At 43.3% G+C, this 19,428-nt stretch overlaps 1 long non-coding RNA gene across 3 annotated transcripts in view; it reads left to right on the forward strand.

Annotated features, from left to right (window-relative positions):
* LOC101012420 overlaps positions 1-19,428 on the forward strand; it is an 89,802-nt gene that overhangs the window by 55,240 nt on the left and 15,134 nt on the right. The window contains exons 3-4 of one of the 3 annotated variants that reach the window (XR_652055.4): positions 4,043-4,272; positions 15,487-15,533. This is a non-coding gene — a long non-coding RNA (uncharacterized LOC101012420). Of the gene's footprint in view, positions 1-4,042; positions 4,468-15,486; positions 15,534-19,428 lie in introns of those variants that run through there. The other 2 variants (XR_652059.4, XR_002515641.2) reach the window with 2 other exon arrangements.

Raw genomic sequence — 19,428 nt, forward strand, 5'->3', positions numbered from 1 at the left:
CCTCAAATCTGTTGGTCACCATCCAATCAACTACACTCCTTACTTTAGGACTGGACACAGAGTCCCCATTAAAGTCATTCTCTTAAATCCATAGTACTCCCCTAAGGTGTTCCCTTAGAGAGAGTAAATACTTCAGAAAAACAGATAAAGTCAAGAATACTGGCATTATTCACATGTCTATTTGAAAGTTGTGGATTTTTTTTAAATCTTGCCAGTCCAAAGTAAACCTATTTGAAAGTGACCACTGAGAGTTGGCCTCCTGTCTAAAGGTTTAGCTGTAAGTAAACAATCTAAAAAAAAAAAAAAAAAAACTAAAGACCTTGTTTTTGTTTTTGATCACACTGTTCAAAGAAGGTTTTTTGTGGGTGAAAGTTCACTAGGCTGAAATAATAGAAACATTGGAGAGTGGAATATGACCTTTACCCTTAAAGCAGGGGGCCTTAGTTTATTTTTGCTAGCCTCCTTCATGGGAGAACGTGGACACTGCTTGTCTCACTTCTCAGAATATTTTGCAAGTTGATCGGCCGGGCATGGTGACTCACGCCTGTAATCCCAGCACTTTGGGAGGCCGAGGCGGGCGGATCACGAGGTCAGGAGATCGAGACCATCCTTGCTAACACTGTGAAACCTCATCTCTACTAAAAATACAAAAAAATTAGCCGGGCGTGGCAGCATGTGCCTGTAGTCCCAGCTACTCGGGAGGCTGGGGCAGGAGAATCACTTGAACTAGGGAGGAGGAGGTTGCAGTGAGTCGAGATCGCGCCGTAGCACTTCAGCCTGAGTGGCAGAGCAAGACTCCATCTCAAAAAAAAAAAAAAAAAAGATTATTTTGCAAGTTGATATTTGATATGAGGAGAACCAACTGAAGATAATATGTTAAGCAGTTGGGCATCTATCTAGGTCTAGGAAAAGTGGGAACAAATTTCAGAAGGGCTGGTCTTCACTTGACAAATAACCTCCCAAATCATCTGTAATGATTAAAAAGCAAAAGGAGGCTGGGTGCGGTGGCTCATGCCTGTAATCCCAGCACTTTGGGAGACCGAGGCAGGCAGATCACAAGGTCAGGAGTTTGAGACCAGCCTGGCCAACACAGTGAAACCCCATCTCTACTAAAAATACAAAAATTAGCCGGGTGTGGTGGCATGTGCTTGTAGTCCCAGCTATTCGGGAGGCTGAGGCAGGAGAATCACTTGAAACCCGAAAGGTGGAGGTTACAGCAAGCTGAGACCACGCCATTGCACTCCAGCCTGGGTGACAGAGTGAGACTCGGTCTCAAAAAAAAAAAAAAAAAGCAAAAGAAGGCGGGGTGCAGTGGCTCACACCTGTATTCCCAGTACTTTTGGAGGCAGAGTCAAGTGGATCACCTATGTTCAGGAATTTGAGACCAGTGTGACCAACATAGTGAAACCCATCTCTATTAAAAATACAAAAAATTAGCCAGGTGTGGTGGCACACACCTGTAATCCCAGCTACTCGGGAAGCTGAGGCAGGAGAATCGCTTGAACCCGGGAGGCGGAGGTTGCAGTGAGTCGAGATCGCGCCGTTGCACTCCAGCCTGGGTAATAAGAGTGACTCTCTGTCTCAAAAAATTAAAATAAAATAAAAAATAAGTAAAAATAAAAAGCAAAAAGTAAGAGGAATTTTTCCACTCCCATGGCTCTGTATCTATCTTGCTACAGATTGCTATAAAAACCACCCAGAAGCCGGGCGCAGTGGTTCACGCCTGTAATCCCAGCATTTTGGGAGGCCAAGGCAGGCAGATCACGAGGTCAAGAGATTGAGAATATCCTGGCTAACACAGTGAAACCCCATCTGTACTAAAAATACAAAAACTTAACTGGGCGTGGTGGCACATGCCTGTAATCCCAGCTACTTGAGAGACTGAGGCAGGAGAATCCCTTGAACCGGGAGGCAGAGGTTGCAGTGAGCTGAGATGGCGCCACTGCACTCCAACCTGGGCGACAGAGCAAGACTCCGTCTCAAAAAAAAAAAATAAAAGAGAAACCACCCAGAGCTGAAAAAGAGAATACAGCTATTCTGACCCATCCTCTGATTTAAACCTTACTTTTGAACCTTTATTCAAGAGATAGCAATAAGAACTTAATCCTTCATTACTGAGACTCTAAGGGAGGTCAAAATTACAATTTCAGGAGTATAAAGCTAATTATTAATACATGCCCATGAGTTTGCCTGTGTGTTTTGGTTGGGGCAATGATAGGTCCTAAATTATCTGGAAAGGTCCAGATTTCGTATTTTATTTCATAAGTCCTTTATTCCTCAGATCATGAAGTTCAGAAAATTTTCAATTGGAAACTATGATTATTTGAGTTATAGTCTCATAAGCTGTACTAACAATAATGATAAACATGACTGGGTGTGAAGGCTCATGCCTATAATCTCAGCACTTTGGGAGGCCAAGGAGGGTGGATCACCTGAGGTCAGGAGTTTGAGACCAGCCTGGCCAACATGGTGAAACCCCATCTCTACTAAAAATACAGAAATCAGCCGGATGTGGTGGCATGTGCCTGTAATCCCAGCTGCTTGGGAGGCTGAGGCAGGAGAATGGCTTGAACCTGGGAAGCAGAGGTTGTAGTGAGCTGAGATCCTGCCACTGCACTCCAGTCTGGATGACAGTGCGAGACTCCGTCTCAAGTAAATAAATAAACAAATAATGATAAACAAAGCTGTTTTAGGCTAAGGAAAGGCTGTTGAAGAGCAAATAGTCATCTTCCAGCCCATTATAACATTTTACCAACATAGTAACAGTCATATCCCCTATGTGGTTTTAATGCATACTAAAAGAATAGGGGCCGGGCATGGTGGCTCACGCCTGTAATCTCAGCACTTTGGAAGGCCGAGGCGGGCAAATCACGAGGTCAGGAATTCCAGACCAGCCTGGACAACATGGTGAAACCCCATTTCTACTAAAAATACAAAAATTAGCCGGGTGTGGTGGTGCACGCCTGTAATCGCAGCTACTCGGAGTAGCTGAGGCTGAGGCAAGAGAATCACTTGAACCTGGGAGGCGGAGGTTGCAGTCAGCCAAGATCGTGCCATTGCACTTCAGCCTGGTCGAGAGAGCGAGACTTTGTCTCAAAAAAAAAAAAAAAAAAAAGAATACCACTTAGCATGACTACTGCTAGAATTAGTCTCTCTTAGTCTCTTGCCTTACTCTAGTGTAGGTGGAGGGTTATCATTTTATGTCCCTTCAGAGTTATCACCCTAGTACTTGGAAATTGCATGCTGTTCCCGGGTGCCTAGTACATCATATGCTCCCCGCCAACCATCTGCTCCATCATGGGTCCCCCACTCACTTAATTGCAGATCACGGCCCCAAACTCCTGGACGCACTTCTTTTGTAGGATATTATTCCCCGTGATGGGTGTAGCGTAAGAGTAAATGTGAGGCAAGGCACAGTTTTCTTTAGTTCTTCATCCCCTTATTCTCTACACCTTCACCACATAAGGTAGTAGTATAAGTCTATTAGACTTAGTGAATGGTTGAAGTAACTGAAGGAAATAATACTTTAGGAAGAGGGAAAAATTAAACATAACACAATCTGCTCTGGTTGCACAATTATAGTGCATTTGATAGGTAGGAGCTCTATTTAAACTGTCTTCCTAGAAATCCCATCAATACTTTCACTTAATCTCATTCATTAGGAACTTAGACTCATGGCCACACAGACTCACTGCTTTAAGAATAAAGTCTATATTCCACTCTCAAATTTCTCATGTCACTATGGTTTTAGCTTAATGAACTTTTACCACAAAAGACTCTACAAGGGAGGCGAGCAAAATGAGTCCCTTGTCCTGCAACTACCACCATAAGAGGAAGTCAGGTGTTGGGAAACAAAATGAGATTAGTTATACTAATTGATCAAGTTATGGATTTCTTTGTACATCCAAGTTTTAGTTTATCAATGGTGGTCTTGCTAAATGACCTTTCTGATTGTCCCAGGAAAGCTAACAAGATATTACTTCCTTCCCAAGGGGTTGCCTTGTAGAAAATCTAATTTATAATCTTTTTACCTTACCCACAGGTCTGCCAGCCCTGCCATTTCCTAACTTCTGCTGTGTGGCCATCCACCTACCTTTGGGAACCTCCAATCAATACCCACAGAGTTGCTCTCATCCTGGGAACTCTCTCTTGCCTCTTCCCGTGGTTCATTCTCCAAGTCTGAGTTATTTGGTCAAAAAAAACCCAAATGCTTCAGAAAACTCTCGCACACTTGTCATAGCTTTTGATGTTCCAGGCCACAGAAGAGCCCAGGTTGGTACATGGACCCTCCAAGTGTTTGTTTCCTCACCACTGTGAGTGACAAATATGCCTCTTTATCCTTAAAATTGTCCAGCCAGTAACTGTTGGAACACACTGACCTAAATCCACACATGCAAACACACCTTTCAAGGGCAAATGTTAATTCACAAAGACAATTGTAAAGCGTAAACTAAAGTTCACAAATGAGAGCTGCCTTTGAAGTGAATTCAGCCCACCGACATCTTTGATTAGCACCATGTGTTGTTGCTGTTTTAAATTTTTATTTGTTTGTTTAGACAGAGTTTCACTCCTGTTGCCCAGGCTGGAGTGCAATGGTACGACCTTGGCTTACCACAACCTCCGCCTCCTGGGTTCAAGCAGTTCTCCTGCCTCAACCTCCTGAGTAGCTGGGATTACAGGCATGTGGCACCATCCCTGGCTAATTTTGTATTTTTAGTACAGACAGGGTTTTTCCATGTTGGTCAGGCTGGTCTCGAACTCCTGACCTCAGGTGATCCACCCACCTCGGCCTCCCAAGGTGCTGGGATTACAGATGTGAGCCACCATGCCTGGCCCTTAAAATTATTTTTAATGTCTTTAGAACAGGCATGCAATTTCGGACGGGTACAGTGGCTCATGACTGTAATCCCAGCACTTTGGGAGGCCGAGGCAGGTGGATCACCTGAGGTCAGGAGTTGGAGACCAGCCTGGGCCAACATGGTGAAACCCCATCTCTACTAAAAATACAAAAATTAGCTGGCCATGGCGGTGGGCACCTGTAATCCCAGCTACTCAGGAGGCTGAGGCAGGAGAATTGCTTAAACCCAGGAGGTGGAGGTTGCAGTGAGCCCAGATCGCACCATTGCACTGAGTCTAGATCGCACCATTGCACTGAAGCCTGGGTGACAAGAGCAAGACTCCATTTAAAAAAAAAAAAAAAAAAGAAGAGCCATGCAATTTCCATTCCCCACCCACCGCTGTCTCTACTCCTCCGTATTATATCTGATTGCTTCACCCATTTATAGTACTAGCCTGTCCTCTGAAATAATTGGAGTTTCAGATCCCTGAATCTAAACCTGTAAGCAGGAAAATAGATATTTTCCTAATGCCCTATAATACATAAACATGTTTCCTTTTTCTCCTTCTGCTTTTATTTTTTTGAGATGGAGTCTCATTCTGTTGCCCAGGCTGGAGTGCAGTGGCGCAATTTTGGCTCACTGCAACCTCCACCTCCCAACTTCAAGTGATTCTTCTGCCTCAGCTTCCCAAGTAGCTGGGACTAGAGGCACCTGTCACCACACCCGGCTAATTTTGTATTTTTAGTAGAGGTGGGGTTTCACCATATTTGCCAGGCTGGTCTCGAACTCCCAACCTCAGGTGATCCACCCATCTCAGCCTCCCAAAGTGTTGGGATTACAGGTGTGAGCCACTGTGCCTGGCAAGAAGGAACATTTATGGGTGGTTGGGTGTAGTAGTTAAGAATGGTTCCACAGAGGCCAGGCACAGTGGCTCATGCCTGTAATCCCAGCACTTTGGGGGGGCCAAGGTAGGTGGATTGCCTGAGGCTGGGAGTTCGAGACCAGCCTGGACAACATGGTGAAACCCCGTTTCTACTACAAATACAAAAACTTAGCTGGGCGTGGTGGTGGGCACCTGTAATCCCAAATACTCGAGAGGCTGAGGCAGGAGAATCGCTTCAACCCAGCAGGGGGAGGTTGTAGTGAGCCGAGATTGCGCTATAGCACTCCAGCCGGGGCGAAAAGAGTAAAACTCCATCTCAAATAAATAAATAAATATGGAAAGGGGGATGGCTAGAACGAACTCTGCAGTGCTGGATCAGAATTGGAAATATCAATGTGAGCACATAGTTTTATAAATTGTGTGTGTGTATGCATATGTGTGCATTTGTTTGTGTGTATTAGTGTGATAGTCTGTCCTCTGAAAGGGCCTACAAGCTATGATACTCCAGTACAAATTAGTACACCTAGAACCCAGATTGTTCTAAATACAATTCTCCCTAAAGGAACCAGGGTTTTCTTTTTTGTTTTGTTTTTTTTTGAGACAGAGTCTTGCTCTTGTCACTCAGGCTGAAGTGCGATGCTTCAATCTTGGCTCGTTGCAACCTCTGCTTCCGGAGTTCAAGCAATTCTCCTGCCTCGGCCTCCCAAGTAGCTGGGATTACAGGCACCTGCAACCACGCCAGGCTAATTTTTATATTTTTAGTAGAGTCTGGTTTCACCATGTTGGCCAGGCTGGTTTCAAACTCCTGACCTCAGGTGATCCACCCACCTCAGCCTCCCAAAGTGCTGGGATTACAGGCGTGAGCCACCATTGTGCCCGGCCAGGAACCAGGGCTTCTTTTTTTTTTTTTTTTGAGACAGAGTCTTGCTCTGTCGCCAGACTGGAGTGCAGTGGCATAATCTTGGCTCATTGCAGCCTCTACTTCCCAGTTTCAAGTGATTCTCCTGCCTCAGCCTCCCAAGTAGCTGGGACTACAGGCACCTGCCACCATGCCCAGCTAATTTTTGTATTTTTAGTAGAGACGGAGTTTCACCATGTTGGCCAGAATGGTATCGATCTCTTGACCTCATGACCTACCTGCCTCGGCCTCCCAAAGTGCTGGGATTACAGGTGTAAGCCACCGTACCTGGCCCTTTTTTTTTTTTTTTGAGACAGAGTTTCACTCTTATTGCCCAAGCTCTTGGTGCCCCGCGACCTCCGCCTCCTGGGTTCAAGCAATTCTCCTACCTCAGCCTACCGAGTAGCTGGGATTACAGGCATGCACCATCACACCCAGCTAATTTTGTATTTTTAGTAGAGACGGGGTTTCTCCATGTTGGTCAGGCTGGTCTTGAACTCCCGACCTCAGGTGATCCACCCCCTCCAGCCTCCCAAAATGCTGGGATAACAGGCGTGAGCCACTGCAACCAGCAGGGCTTCTTAAAGGAATTGCTGATTTCAGGGCTGGTGCTAGGAAGATACAAGATAAGACTGGACTATCTTATAACCGGAATGTCTTATTGTGCCATAAAGTTAGGAATCTCAAAAAATTTTGGGAACATGTCAAAAGGGCAGTTTGAAGAGACTCCCACTGTCCACATCAGGGGCAATTTGAGGATCACAATAAATACTGTCAACAACCCATTCAATAAAATAGAAATCTGTGCATCCATTCTGGTATAAATAAATAGTCAAGCAAATCAGGGAGAAGAGAAAGTTTTTTCTTACAGTACAATGCCAGCTAAAAAATATAGAAGAAATGACAGAATAATAAAATCACCATTTGACAACCATCATAGTAATAATTGATTCTTTTAAGAATCATCAAATGATGCTAAAATTAGTGGTAAAAGTTTTGCGAGGAAGAGGATTTTTTCATTTTCATTTTAATTTTTATTTTTGAGACCAAGTTTCTCCCTTGTCACCCAGACTGGAGTGCAATGGTGTGATCTTGGCTCACTGCAACCTCCACCTCCCTGGTTCAAGTGATTCTCCTGCCTCAGGCTCCCAAGTAGCTGGGATTCTGAGATTACAGGTGCCCACCACTATGCCCAGCTAATTTTTTTTGTATTTTTAGTAGAGATGGTGTTTCACCACGTTGGCCAGGCTGGTCTCGAACTCCTGACCTCAGGTGATCCACCCTCCTCAGCCTTCCAAAGTGCTGGGATTACAGGCATGAGCCACGGCGCCCGGCCAAAGGAAGAGGATATTTACATAGTCTCAGAGTATCTCCTCACAAGATATTTGTTAACTATTAAAGGAAAAATAAAGGACTGGGTACAGTGGCTCATACCTGTAATCTTAGCACTTTGGGAGGCTGAGGTGGGCAGATCACAAGGTCAGGAGTTCGAGACCAGCCTGGCCAACATGGTGAAACCCCATCTCTACTAAAAATACAAAAAAAAATTAGCTAGCGTGATGGTGGGTGCCTGTAATCCCAGCTACTTGGGAGGCTGAGGCAGAAGAATTGCTTGAACTCAGGAGGCATAGGTTGCAGTGAGCTGAGATCGCGCCACTGCACTCCTGCGTAGGTGACAGAGCAAGACTCTGTCGCGAAAAAAAGGAAAAAAAAAAAAGGAAAAATAGTGCTTTTAAAGTGAAGAAACCTGGTAGACATCCCCTTAACCAAATAACCAGAGTTAACTTCAACAGTAATGGAACAAGTCAACTAATATTATGTAGGGATCACAACATCACTTCTGTGCTATTCCTGCTAAGAATGCATAACCTGAATGTAATCATGAAGAAACATCAGAAAACCCAAGTTAGGGGACACTCCACAAAACAACTGGCCTATAACTCCTCAAGTATGTCAAGGTTGTGAAAGACAAAGTGTGGAAAATTCTATTCCAGATTAAAGGAGACTAAAAACACTTGACAACTGAACACAACGTATGACATAATTTATTTTACCACAACGGACATTATTGGACCATTTGAGCAAATTCAAATGAGGCCTGTAGGTTAGAAAATATTATTGAATCAATATTGATTTCTCAATTTTTATAATTGTGGTTATGAAAGAGAATATCCTTGTTTTTAGAAAATACACACTGGCGGGACGTGGTGGATCACTTCTGTAATCCCAGCACTTTGGGAGGCCGAGGCGGGCAGATCACGAGGTCAGGAGTTTGAGACCAGCCTGGCCAACATGGTGAAATGCTGTCTCTACTAAAAATACAAAATTAGGAGGGCACAGTGGCAGGCACCTGTAGTCCTAGCTACTCGGGAGGCTGAGGCAGGAGAATAGCTGAAATCCGGGAGGCAGAGGTTGCAGTGAGCCAAGATCGTGCCACTGCACTCCAGCCTGGGCAACAGAGCAAAACTCTGTCTCAAAAAATAAAAAAACAAAGAAAAGAAAATATACACTGAAGTGCTTAAGGGAAAGGGGCATCATGTCTGTAACTTATTATCAAACAGAAACAAGTTCAGAAAAAAATTACACACATACACATGCACAGAAATACAGTGAGAGAGAGCAAGTATGCAGTAGATATTAGCCTAGGTTGCTAGGATAATTAAAGTTAACAAGCAATTAATTCATTACTAACATCAGAAACTTGGAGAATATGCCCCAATGCCCTTTTATCAAGTGCCCAGTGCCAATTTATCATTCAAGATAAGGTAGCAGTCCACATGGCAGAAAGACTTAAATGCCAGTAAGTCACTCTGTATGTCTGGGACATCTGTAGAACACTTTTTTTTTTTTGAAAACTCCTCTAGCAAAAAAAAATTTATTTTTTTACTTTCTATTTTTTTGAGAGGGAGCCTCGCTCTGTTGCCCAGGCTGGAGTGCAGTGGCCAATCTCGTCTCGCTACAAGCTCCGCCTCCCGGATTCATGCCATTCTCCTGCCTCATCCTCCCAGATAGCTGGGACTACAGGCGCTCGCCACCACGCCAGGCTACTTTGTATTTTTAGTAGAGATGGGGTTTCACTGTGTTAGCCAGGATGGTCTTGATTTCCTGACCTCCGCCCACCTCAGCCTCCCAAAGTGCTGGGATTACAGGCGTGAGCCATCGCGCCCAGCCGCACAAAAATTTTTAAACTTTCATCTTCACATTGGGTGATTGCGGTCATAAATTTCACACAATTATCCTGCTTGTATCATAGAATAATCCATTTTCTGATGAATAGTTTGAATCCAAATAAAGTCCAAACATGTGTATAATGTAGAGTTAAAACATTTTAGACTCAAAGCTCAAAGCTAATTAAGAAACGGCATGGGCCACAGTTTGAACCACCACCAACTTGTCTTTGCTCTGTTATTTGTTTGCTGTCTTTGTCTGTTATTCCATATCACTTGCTGGAAGGAAGCAGCCATATTGAAATACAAATTTTGTTTGTTTCTTTTTTGAAAAAGGAAACAAATAGATGGTTTATTCTAAGAATGTACAGGAACTTATATTCTAAACGTCCATAAATGCATATTCTAGGGACTCTTATCATCTCAGAACCCTACTACAGATTCTCTTTAATCTTTTTAAACATCCTGTTACATAAATTGCAGCTGTATCTATAGCAGGAAGAACAATAAGATAATAATTGGTCAAGCATCAAAAGCACTTGGGTGGGTCTTCCACGAACCTTTAGTCTTCTCTCCCACCAACACCATGTTCTTAGATTTTTTTTTCCAACCACATTAATGTATTTCTTGTTTGTTTGTTTCTTCTTTTTCCTTTCCCCTGAGTCATTACTATGAATTTTTGCCAGGTCAAGAATTATTCTCAGGAACAAACCCCAAGTATTAAAAAAATCAAACAAACAGTACCTGAAGATAAGATGTACTCTTTCCAGGCCCACCCCCTCCCTTTGATTTATTTCTCTAGATTGAGTGGGTTTAATTGGAATTGCACGTCCTCAGCGTTTCGTGAAGGACAGATTTTCTTTTTTTTTCTTTTTCTTTTTTTTTTTTTTTTGAGACGGAGTCTTGCTCTGTCACCCAGGCTAGAGTGCAGTGGCGAGATCTCGGCTCACTGCACTGCTGCCTCCCAAGTTCAAGCGATTGTCCTGCCTCAGCCTCCAGGGTACCTGGGACTACAGGCGCCTGCCACCATGCCTGGCTAATTTTTGTATTTTTAGTACAGTTGGAGTTTCAACATGTTGGCCAAGCTGGTCTTGAACCCCTGACCTCAGGTGATCCACCCACCTCAGCCTCCCAAAGTGCTGGGATTATAGGCGTGCACCACTGCACCTGGCTCATGAAGGACAGATTTTCTATCTGACCTATGACGTGCTAGGAATTCCCTATTAACTTTCATGGGATGAATTTGGAATTGTCCTTACCACTCAGTATTTACTAAGTAAGAAATCACACAAACTGTCTTATGCAGGCTGTGAATCTAATGTGTGTATACATATAGCAAGCATTTCTTGATGATAAAATGTTAGAGTTGTGGCCGGGCACAGTGGCTCATGCCTGTAATTCCAGCACTTTGGAAGACCTAGGCAGGTGAATCACTTGAGGTCAGGAGTTCAAGACCAGCCTGGCCAATATGGTGAAACTCCGTCTCTACTAAAAATACAAAAATTAGCCAGGTGTGGTAGTGCACGCCTGTAGTCACAGCTACTCAGGAGGCTGAAGCAGGAGAATGGCTAGAACCCAGGAGGCGGCGGTTGTGGTGAGCCGAGATTGTGCCACTGAACTACAGCCTGGGTGATAGAGCGAGATTCTGTCTCAAAAAAAAAAAAAAAAAAAAAAGTTAGAGTTAGGAAGCATTTTAGAGGTCATTCAACTTGACGTCTTTTCCATAACTTTTTTTGTCAAATGGTTGCAAGCCTAAAACTCAGTTGTTATAATAAGGAGTTCCATATGGTGTTGGGCAACTCAATGTATTGCTGGACAGCTCTCATCATAACCCTTGCTTCTTCCTGTGGTTCTTTGGAGCCTCACAGAATATATCTACCTCTCTTCCATATGACAACTCTTCACACACTGGTAGCTGCTAATTTGTGCCAATTAAGCTATCACCAGGTCTCATAATGATTTTTCAGATCAAATTGGGTAACGCATGAACATCCAAAAGTTAATGTTTAACTCTGGAAGGTAAGATTATGGTTATGTTTTTACTTTCTTGTTTATATGTAAATTCTAAGTTTCACAATAAATATTTACTTTAATAGTGAAAACATTTGGCGGGGCACAGTGGTTCACGCCTGTAATCCCAGCACTTTGGGAAGCCAAGGTGGGCGGATCACCAGGTCAGGGGTTCGAGACCAGCCTGGCCAACAAGGCAAAACTCCGTTTCTACTAAAAATACGAAAATTAGCCAAGCGTGGTGGTGGGTGCCTGTAGTCCCAGCTACTTGGGAGGCTGAGGCGGGAGAATCGCTTAAATCCAGGAGGCAGAGGTTGCAGTGGGCCGAGCTCATGCCACTGCACTCCAGCCTGGGCAACAAAGCAAGACTCTATCTCAAAATAAGAAGAAGAAGAAGAAGAACATTTTTATTGAGTTTATTCTAGATGCCAGTTCCTTTTAAAAAAGGAAACAAATAGATGGTTTGTTTTAACTACTCTATAATAACCCTGAGGTATAGGCACTGTAATTATCCCCATTGTACAGATGAGGAAACTGCGGCATAGAGGGATTAAGTAGTTTTCCCAAGGCCACACAGCTAAGTGGCTGATATAATATTGGAACCCAGGTTTTCCTGATCTTTAAGTATTCCTCTTTTTTTTTTTCTCTTTGAGACAAGGTCTCACTTCGTCACCCAGGCCGGAGTGCAGTGGTGTGATCACTGCACACTGCAGCCTAGATCTCAAGTAGTCCTCCCACTTCAGCTTCCCAAGCAGATGGGACCACAGGCACGAGCTACCATACCCAGATAATTTTTTTTTTTCTGTTTTAGAGATGGGGTCTCCCTATGTTGCCCAGGCTGCTATCAAACTCCTGGGCTCAAAGGATCCTCCCACTTCAGCCTCCCAAAGTGTTGGAGCCACCGTTCCTGGCCAGCCTCCCAAAGTGTTGGAGCCAGCTTCCTAAGGTGTGAGCCACCGTGCCTGGCTGACCATTCCTCTTATAAGAAAAACAATTTATTTTGGCAGCAACAAGCAGGGCGTTATTTGTTTTGTTTTGTTTTTAGTGTGGTGTCCAGAAATTAATATAATATGCTAGATTTTATGTGAACAGCATAAAGCACACTGGGATTATTACATCCTTTGATTTGGTGACAGTATAATATATCAATGTTCCTAAGACTGCATTTGATTTTTCACCTGTAATACAAGATTACCGGCTCATATAGAGATTACAAAAAATCCTCTGGTTCTTTTTTTTTTTTCTTTCTCCCTTGACTCTACCATCCCCCTTCCTCATCTGCTACCCCATGAGCTCTTCCCTCCACTCCCATAACCAATTTATCAATCTAGTTGTTAACATTTTTCTCTATGCTCATATAATCACATATAGACAAATACAAATGCACACATATTCAATGCAGATTTTTTTTGTCATTTAAAAAGTGACTACTTTTTTGCCTCTTTTACTCAAAACATTTTTGTGTGTAAAATCCCTCTAAGTCAACTGGTAGAGTACAAATGCATTCCTTTTCATGGATGTTCCAAAATGTGAATGTACTGTAATTTTTACAACCATCACTCTATAGATGGACATCCATAGTATTTACAATTTGTGTGTGTGTGTTGCCACTTAAAATGTTGCAACAGATGTCCTTGTACATATGTCCTATAGTGTTTTTACTCCAATAGTTTTATTGAAACTAATGGTTTTTTTCAGAGGATAGATTCCCAGAACTGTAATTGCTGGGTCAAAGGGTACATGTATTTTTATTTATTTTATTTTATTTTATTTTTTGAGACCAAGTCTTACTCACTCTATCGCCCAGGCTGGAGTGCAGTTCCACAATCTTGGCTCACTGCAACCTCTGCCTCCTGGGTTCAAGTGATTCTCCTGCCTGAGTAGCTGGGATTACAGGCATGTGCTATCACACCTGGCTAATTTTTGTATTTTTAGTAGAGACAGAGTTTCACCATGTTGGTCAGGCTGGTCTCGAACTCCTGACCTCAGGTGATCCGCCCTCCTTGGCCTCCCAAAGTGCTGAGATTACAGGCGTGAGCCACTGTGCCTGGCCAAAGGGTATATGTATTTTTAAAATAATAGTTGTTGCCAGATTGCTTTCCAAAAAGGTTGTAACACTTCATATTTCAGTAGCAGCACATGAAAATACCTCTTGCCCCCCCCTTCCCTGTAGCAATAGGTGTTATAGTGTATTCAGTAGCCATTCTAATAAAAACTGTGAAATAAAATCAAAAGAAACTACTTCAACATAATAAAGACTATTTACCCCAAATGAAAAGCAACTATGATACTAACTGGCAAAATGTTAAAATTCTTTTATTCAAAATCAGGAACTACACATGAGTTTTTAGTTAAATAAATCTCCCAAGTCTATTTCACGCTTAACTTTAAAATTAACATATAAGGGGCCGGGCGCGGTGGCTCAAGCCTGTAATCCCAGCACTTTGGGAGGCCGAAACGGGTGGATCACGAGGTCAGGAGATTGAGACCATCCTGGCTAACATGGTGAAACCGTGAAACCCCGTCTCTACTAAAAAATACAAAAAACTAGCCAGGCGAGGTGGCGGGTGCCTGTAGTCCCAGCTACTCGGGAGGCTGAGGCAGGAGAACGGCGTAAACCCAGGAGGCGGAGCTTGCAGTGAGCTGAGATCGGCCACTGCACTCCAGCCTGGGCCACAGAGCGAGACTCTGTCTCAAAAAAAAAAAATTAACATATAATAGGCCAGGCACCCGTGGCTCACGCCTGTAATCCCAGCACTTTAGGAGGCCCAGGTGGGCAGATCACCTGAGGTCAGGAGTTCGAGACCAGCCTAGCCAATATGGTGAAACCTTGTCTCTACTAAAAATACAAAATTAGCCGGGCATGGTGGCACATGCCTGTAATCACAGCTACTTGGGAGGCTGAAGCAAGACGATCACTTGAACCTGGGAGGTGGAGGTTGCAGTGAGCTGAGATCACACCATGGCACTCTAGCCTGGGCAATAAGAGCAAAACTCCATCTAAAAAAAAAAATTAACATATACTACACATATAAAATGTGCACAAATCCTAAGTGCACACATCAGTGATCAATGAATTTTTGCACAGTAAACATATTTATATAACTACCACACAGGTCAAGAAAGTTATTACTAGCACTTCAGAAGCCTACCTCATGCCCCCTTCCTCCTTCCTATAAAGAACCAGTCCTGACTTTTAATACCACTGAATAGGTTTGCCTGGATTGGAAACATACATACATGTGGCATCATGTAATCTATACTCTTTTGTGTGTGTTTGGTTTATTTATTTCAACATTATCTTCGTGAAGTTTCTTCACGTTTCTGATAGCAGTAGTTCACTCACTTTCATTGCTGAACAATAGTTCATCGCTTGAATAATATACCACAATTCATTGTCCATTCTGTTGTTGATGAACTTTCAGGTCCTTCTGAAGCTGAAACCCATCATCCAATATTTTAGCTATCAATACTCCCAGCTTTCTGTCATCAGAAATTTGGATGGTCACAACATTTGTGATACAAATCATTGACTTTTAACTGTTTGACAGGACCAGACAGACTTGTATCAGCCAACTAGAGATCTCCCTTCCGGTTAACCTTAATACTAATAAATATTATTTGGACAAAATTCAGTTAGCTAAAACTAGCTATCTGTAGTATCATTCAATGTACCTTTCTGTATTTCAGAGGCCGAGATAGGAGAATCACTTGAAGCCAGGAGTTTGAGACCAGCCTGGACAACATAGTGAAACCTCATCTCCACAAAACAGGTGTTGTGATACATGACTGTAGTCTTAGCTACTTGGGAGGCTGTGGCAGGAGAATCACTTGAGCCCAGGAGTTTGAGGCTACAGTGAGCTATGATCATATCTCTACATTCCAGCCTGGGCAACAGAGCAAGATTGCATCTTTAAAAAAAAAAAAAACACAGGCCGGACACAGTGACTCATGCCTGTAATCCCAGCTACTCGGGAGGGTGAGGCAGACGAATTGATTGAACTCGGGAGGCGGAGGTTGCAGTGAGCCAAGATTGTGCCACTGCACCCCAGCCTGGGTGACAGAGCGAGACCCCGTCTCAACCAACAAACAAACTAAAAAAACCATAAATATTTGTGGAGGTCTACTATGTTCTAGGTACTGAGTGGGGTTAGAGCTGTGGAAAAAACAGACCACACCCAGACTCTCATGAAATTTACATTCTAATTGATGAGATAGATGGAAATAAAAATTCAGATCATTTTATGAGGAAAGTGAAATGGAACAACACTAAATAGAATAATGAGGAGGAAAGCACACAACTTCAGAAGGCACTAGCCATGTGAAGACTGGGAGTATACCATTCCAGGCAAGGGGAACAGCCAAGCACAAAGTCCTTGAGGAAGGGATGGACTTAAAGAAAAAAGGAGGGCAGTGTACCTAGAGCAAAATGTGAACAAAGGCAAGTAGAGGAAAGGTAGACAGAAACTAGATTATGTAAGGTCTTGAAATTCTTTTATTTACTCTCTTATTTTTTTAGAGATGGGGTCTCCCTCTGTCACCTGGGCTAGGGTACAGTGGCTATTCACAGGAGCAATCATAGCACACTGTGGCCCGGAACTCTGAAGCTCAAACAATCCTCACCCCTCAGCTTCCCAACAGCTGAGACTATAGACTCACAAAACGTGCCTGGCAAGCCCTTTTATTCTAAATGCAGTGGTGAGATGGACAAGAGATGTACCATCCATATCCTCCTCTAAGGAAGGACTTGATGTCCAGATGTGAAGACTGTAGTCACCAAACAACTCTTTCAGGATCTGCCCCAGACACAGAGAGCCTCACTGCTTAAGGATATACCCTTCTTGGAGCAGACCACTTCTAGAGACTAAGTGAGCAGGGTTATAAAGCCCCAGCTATTTTAACCGAACAATTCTGACGGATAATACTCTTTTCAGAGCTCCTTGATAGGTTGGCCAAGGCTATTTTTGGTCTGCATCACTGATTTATTCCTCAGTCCAACTCAGATTTCTCTTTCTTCCTTGTCATAGATGTTAAACCTTAATAACATGTTGAATCCCAAACTCCACCTCTGCATCTGTGACAAACTCAACCTGTGACAAATGGGAAGCCATTGAAGAATTTTTTTTTTTTTTTTTGAGACAGTTTCATTCTTGTTGCCCAGGCTGGAGTGCAATGGCACGATCTTGGCTCACTGCAACCTCTGCCTCCCAGGTTCAAGCGATTCTCCTGCCTCAGCCTCCTTAGTAGCTGGGATTATAGGCATGTGCCACCATGCCCGGCTAATTTTGTATTTTTAGTAGAAACAGGGTTTCTCCATGTTGGTCAGGCTGGTCTCGAACTCCCGACTTCAGATGATCTGCCCGCCTTGGCCTCCCAAAGTGCTGGGATTACAGGCGTGAGACACCGCGTCTGGCTGCCATTGAAGGATTTTTAAGCAAGTAATTCAAATGGCCTGATTTACATTTTAGATCACTAGCTGCTGTATAGAGGATGGACTGTGGGAAGTAAAAGTGAAAACAAGACCAGTAGCAGTGGCCCAGGGGAGATGGTGGTGATTTGATCTAGGGAGGAGAAAGCAGGAAGTGGATTTGGGATATAATTGAGTTGTAGAAGTGATAACTGGTTCATCCCAACCATTTGATCAGTTACCTTGCAGAAAACAAATTTAGTGTGTTAAAGGAGACCAAAATATTTCTCTCTAAAATACTGGGGATTTTAGTTAAAGTTAAAAACTTAAAACACGTGGGCACATTGCCCTTCCTAACTCTGCCTTCATCAGCTCAGAAACGGCTCAGAGACAGCAGTGCTAGAGGATCCAGGAGCAGACTTTACTCTTCCCATTAATTTACCTTCCCACATTTTCCCGCCTTTTGGAAGCCTAAAGATACTCTTCTTTATTTCATCACTATGTAAGATTCATGGCTCTGGCCAAGTGCGGTGGCTCACACCTGTAATCCCAGCACTTTGGGAGGTCTAGGCAGGTGGATTGCTTGAGGCCAGGAGCTTGAAATCAGCCTGGCTAACATGGCGTTACCCTGTCTCTACTAAAAATACAAAAATCAGCCGGGCATGGTGGCACACGCCTGTAACCCCAGCTACTCGGGAGGCTGAGGCACAAGAATCGCTTGAACCCAGGAGGCGAGGTTGCAGTAAGCCGAGATCATGCCACTGTACTCCAGCCTGGGTGACAGAGCAAGACTCTGTCTAAAAAAAAAAAAAAAAAGAAAAAAAAAAAATTCATGGCTCTTTGTTAAAATACTATTTAAACAAGGTCCCTAAGCCACTGCCTGGAGAGAGAAATACTTTTGAACTGAGGCCTCTCCCACTTGATGGGTACAGCATGTTAATAAACTTGTTTTTCTTTTGTTAATCTGACTCTTGTTTTCAAGTGTCTCAACTAAGAACCTAAAAAGGGTAAAAAAAGAAATGATGTTTCTCTCCAACAGTGTGTTTTTATTTCTTTCATCTACTTGTCCAGTAATCATTTTAAAAAAGAAAATAGCATTAGTTACTGCCTATGTGATGTGGCCCCTGCTTATCTGCACTCTCCCTCCTGTTTACTGTTCCAGCCACCTCAGCTTTTTCTCTGTTCCTCTAGCATGGCAAGCTTATTCCTGCCTCATGACTCTTTCACATGGTGTTTTCAGATTTTCTCTGTAGCACTCCGCACGCATTGTCCACCTAAATTCTATTCATCCCTCAGGTAGCAGTTTAAATACTGTGTCCTCACAGAGGATTTCTCTAACACTGCCTCCTCTCTCCCAGTGAAGCTAGTTCCTGTGATTATGGGCTCACCTAAATCCCTGGGTTTTCTTTTTTGGCACTTATCACAAGCTGTAATTATACCATACGTTTTTTTATTTGTCTTCCTTACCAGAGTTCCACAAGGGGCAGGAATGTGCCTGTTTTGTTTTATGCTTCATCCCTTGTGCCTTGCACAGTAACTATAACCCAGAAGTTGCACAACAAATATTTGCTGAATGAAAGAACTTGCCCATAGTGGACCCATGTTAGTGCCTAGAGTCAATTTCTTTACATGCTCATAAAACATCTTTTGATAATCCATGCCAAAATGTTCTAGAGATTATTGAAAATTTTCCTACTAGTTTTCAGAATGTAATTTTTTTCCATATAGAGCACTTTTTTTTTTTTTTTTTTTTAAAAGACAGAGCCTCCACTGCATGTCTACTAAAAATACAACAAATCTCTCACGGAGTCTTGCTCTGTCGCCCAGGCTGGAGTGCAGTGTCATGATCTCGGCTCACTGCAACCTCTGCCTCCCAGGTTCAAGTGATTCACCTGCCTCAGCCTCCCAAGTAGCTGGGACTACAGGCGCCCGCCACCAGGCCTGGCAAATTTTTTGTAATTTTAGTAGAGACAGGGTTTCACCATTTTGGCCAGGCTGGTCTCGAACTCCTGACCTCGTGATCCGCCTGCCTTGACCTCCCAAAGTGCTGGGATTACAGGTGTGAGGCACCGCGCCCGGCCTGAGAACTTTTTTTTAAATAAAGTTTGATTATTGTGTTGTATGGATATATATGTGTGTGTGTGTGTATATGTGTGTGTGTGTGTGTATATATGTATATATATATATTATTTTTGAGATAGAGTTTCGCTTTTGCCACCGCCCAG

This window comes from Papio anubis, chromosome 1 (assembly GCF_008728515.1).
Source record: "Papio anubis isolate 15944 chromosome 1, Panubis1.0, whole genome shotgun sequence".
Classification (NCBI taxonomy): Eukaryota; Metazoa; Chordata; class Mammalia; order Primates; family Cercopithecidae; genus Papio; species Papio anubis.